The following is a 4,403-nucleotide window of genomic DNA, read 5'->3' as shown; positions in this document are numbered from 1 at the left end:
GCCCTGTCCCTCCTGCTGGCATAGGGCCCAGTGGGGTCTTCACGTCCCAAGGCCAGACTGGAACGGCAGGTACCACTCGGACGCATGGGCCAGAAATGGCGACAGCTCCCTCCAGGAGACAGAACAGGACGGAGTGTGGGGACAGCCCTGGCACCCTGCGGCTGCACTCACGGGAACCCCAACAAGCATCTGGTCCCCACCCCAGGGTGCCCAGGAGGAGCCAGACCAGGCCTCCTCCCCCTGGGAAGCCCAGCGGCCTTGTGCGGGACGTGAGCCCTGGTGACGAGGAGGCCTGACGGACCGAGCCTCCCCCCGCGCGGTGTGCCACGCTGGCTTCGGTGCTCCTGAGAGCGCCCGGTGGCTTCTACTTCTCCCTGTGTCTCTGCATTGACTGGGGCTTTGCTGCAGCTCTGCGCTGGGGCCTGGGCTGGACTCTCGTGCGTGATTCCCCAGACGGATGGGCAGTTCTGAGTGAGTTGGGGGGTCGGCAGAACCCCCTTTGTCCACACTCCTCGTGCTCTGTAGCAGCTAAGGGTCCACTGGGCCTCCTGCAGGGGCGGGACGACCGGGATGGCCTCTGCCCACACCGAGCTGACCACCACTGCGTGGGAGACCGCTTCTGTGTGGGACACTGGGCCCCCACCCCCAGCTCCCGAAGGGGCCTCGGTGCTGGAGGGCTCTGGGGACCGTTAGGCCAGCTGTCCCTGCCGTTCCCTTTTCCCACACAGCAGGACGGTGCCACACAGAGGCGTCCGTGGCCCTGGGCACTAAATCATAACTCTCGTGGCCCGTGGGGCCGGGAATGATCGGGCCCCGCCCAGCAGCTCTGGCCCCTGGCCTCTGCCCCTCCCCCATGCAGCCTTGTGGCACCCACCTGGCTGCCTGCCCGTGTCCTTGGCACAAGTCCCTCCCCCAGCTGGACGGAGGGGCTCCCTGTCATCACCCTCCTGGACCTCGCTGCCTCCCGCTGCAAAGCGACCCTCACCTGAAACGCAATTGTCACGTTGTCAACTTTCAGGTTGCTTGTCCCTGTCTCGAATGTAAGGTCCACGAAGACAGTGTTTCTGCAGGGCCAGACGGTCCATCGAGGCACCTGGGCAAACAAGCCTGGCTGAGGACATGGGATGGATGGATGGATGCACGAATCAACGAGCGAACTCAACTCCCCCCAACCCCCTCCTCCCAAACCTGGGCCGCCTTCTCCTTAGGGATTTGCTTCGTCCTGACGGAGGGTTTGACACACCAGGGTGAGGACGGGGTGACGAGAACCTTCTGGATATTCCCAGGAGGACAAGGTGGGGGTGTGGGGGCCGCCCCAGGGTGCAGCGGGAAGTCTGACTGAGGCAGAGGGCGTGCTCAGGGCGCTGCTGGCCAGGCCGGGTGGCTATACCACTGGCTGGCGTGGCCGGTAAAGGAACTGGCTCGGCTGGGGGCCCGGAGATGTGCCGAGGGCTTGTCCTTCATCCTCTCATTTGACCCTGTGTGGCCAGCCAGCCCAGCGTTACATCCTCACTTGGTGACAGAGACGAGTGCCGCTTGTCCGGGGTCACCAGCCAGGAGGTGGCAAAGCTGGGCCCACGCCCAGGCCTGACGGCGTTCCCCTCCCTCCATGAGATGAGGTGGGGGGGGCTGAGGCTGGGATCCGCCTGCATCTTGGAAAGGCCCGACCACTCCCCAGGCTGCCGCCGGCCCCCGACTCCCTCAGAGAAGCCGCCGGCACGCTGCACAAGCGGGAGTCCCCTGGGCCTGGCCACCCCACTGCAGCCTGTGTGCTGGGCTTGGCTGTGGCCGGGGAACCACCGAAATCCTGACCTGTGTCCCGGGATATCCCAGGGGGCACCTCGGAGCAGGGCCTGACGACAGAGCTGCCAGTCTTAGCGTGCCAGCCAAATGCCGAACGCTTAATCTCTCAGCGTGAGGCTCTGAAGCCCCTGCCCCGGCTCCTTTGTCTAGGGTGACGGCTGGGCACCCTCTCCAATTCTGTGATTAACTGCTGTGGGGAAGGCGGCTCAGCTGTTTAACTCCTACCCAGCCGCGTCTCACCTCAGAATAAGGGGGCAGCTGTTGGCACGGCCTTTGCGTGCACAGTGTGGGTTGGGGTCAGAACCTCGGGCTCAAGGCCCCAGCCCTGCCACTAGCTGTGAGCCTCAGTTTCCCCACCTCTCGAGTGCAGAGAAAGCCCCTCCCTGCCTTGTGGTTAATTTAACCGCTGTTTAATTCCCATCCACATCTCTGGACGAGAGTGAGACTCATTCGAGCTGTCTATCAGGCTAGTCAGCTTGTAGTGAGGCCTGTTATGGAGCCGAATGAACCGGGCAGGGAAGCACGAGGGGAGGGAGGGAGGGGGACTTCCACAGGTGCGGCACGGCTGGGGGGCAGGGCGCCCGGCGGCAGGCGCTCAGAGCTCCGAAGGAAAGGGGTGATGAGCAGTGAGGACCCCAGCACGCGCGCAGTGCTCGCTCTGCGCACCGGGCTCCGCTCCAGGCTTACGGGGTCTGGCACCGAGGTCCCTCTGGCACCCACAGTGTTGGGTGCCGCCGCCAGGGAGGCAGTGCAGAGACGCAGCTGCTGGGGTTACCACGGGGACGGCCGTGGGGGGTCACCATGCCTTTCTCCCTGCACACCCCTCTGACGCACGTCGGCTGTACAACTGCTCCCTGAAGAGGGGTGTCTTTGCCCCAAATCACGCGGAGCTTGCCTAAAACAGCCACACCCCCTCGGACCAGCCCGGCTCTAGAGGCCAGGCCTAGGGCACAGCCCACTCTGCTGGGGAGGCTGGGACTGGAGGCTGGCAGGCCACGCGTAGGCCACAGCAGGGCCATGGCTCCGGTCCAGCTGGGGGTGACACTGCACCCTGGGTCAGCGCCGTCTGGTCAGCTCAGCACCCGAGAGCTGAAACGACCTGTCCTCTCAGGGCCGGGACCGAGGTGGCCAGTGAGGCGCTCCCCTTGGGCACTCAAGAATCCAGGTAAATACTATTGTAATGCAAAGTTTTTTAAATAGTGCAAGAACATCAAGGTGAACAAAATAACAAATTTTACCGACTGTGGAGGGATCAGGGAGAGGTGAGCGCAACACTCAGCAATGGGGGGGGCGGGGTGAGGGGGTGGGTTCAGTGCTGGCTACGGCATCTGCAGGAGCTAAATGACAACAGGGTCCCCATGGCTGGCCCCAGGCCCTCGCCCTGACCGCGCCCTGCCCGACGCTGTCCCGATTTAAAATTTTATGTTGTTCCATGCGGATATTTTTGGACTTATTTTGATGTTTTAGAATGTAGCATTAAAAGACCATTTGTCTTGGTTACCGAGGGTGGGGGTGCCTCAGCCTAGCCCCAGCCCTGCGCCCACTCCCGGCCCCTGGCCTCTCCGCGTGATGCCAGGAGACCAGAGACGCCTCCCCCCCTCCCCCTCGGCGAGGACTCGGGCACGGAGCTCCTCGGATTCTCCCGCCCCGCAGGCCCTTCTGCCCTCCCGCCCTCCCGCTTCCGCTTCCGGGAGCCCCGCCCTGCCCCAGCCCCGCCCACTGCCCTAGCCCCTCCCGTTGCACCTGGGGACCAAGCCCACCAACCCGGAGGGCTCAGGCTGCCACCTGGAGGGACCCAGGTGGCCTTGGGCAGACCAAGGCAGCCGCCCGCACGCACCCTGTGGTTCCCAGCAGCCCCGCTGGCATCTCACCCACGAAGCCCCCCTCACCTGCACAGCGCGATGGGCCGGGACCGAGACAGCCTCCAGCCTGGTGACCTCTCAGGCCAGTGCGGGCAGGACAGGGTGCAGGGGCCGGCTCGGGAGGCCCCGTGGAAGGTCGGCCTGCGCCTGGAGGGATGTGAGCTTGGGGGTGGACGCTAACAGGAGGGGACGGAAAGGGAGATAAGTGTGGGTCCCTCCTCACGTGACCTGAAAGAGGGGGCGGGTCTCCTCACCTGCGAGCGCCGGCGGCGTGGCGAGGTTGGCGTCATCTCGCGGCTTCGCCGCCGACGGGAGCTGAGGCCCCGCGCGCGCGCTCGCTGCGTTGGCCCGAGGATGCCCGGTGCTTGCGATTTCCCAGGCTCCCGGTTTGCAGCTGGGCCTCGAGCCCGCCCGCCCTCCACGGCTGGGGCGGGAGCACGGCCTTGAACGGTGGCAGCCTCTTAAAGCATCTCTCCCGGGGCCCAGAGCTCGGAAAGCGATCAGCCTTACATCTATCGTAAGTTAATAATGAATGAATTTCCTTGATCGTTTTGCTGACACCGAGCTCTAACATGTGGTGTCCGTGGCAATAATATATTGCGACAACAGAGACTGCCTTGAGTGACAGCGCAGCAGAAAGCACGCGCGGAGGGGTCAGGGTGCCCCGCGGCTCCTCTGCCCACCAGGAGGGCCCGCTCCGCACACGCCAGGGAGCCCGGGCTGGCGGCCTAGGGGCCA

This window comes from Pteropus alecto, unplaced genomic scaffold (assembly GCF_000325575.1).
Source record: "Pteropus alecto unplaced genomic scaffold, ASM32557v1 scaffold105, whole genome shotgun sequence".
In the NCBI taxonomy this organism is placed as follows: domain Eukaryota; kingdom Metazoa; phylum Chordata; class Mammalia; order Chiroptera; family Pteropodidae; genus Pteropus; species Pteropus alecto.
This window is presented reverse-complemented; position numbering follows the sequence as displayed.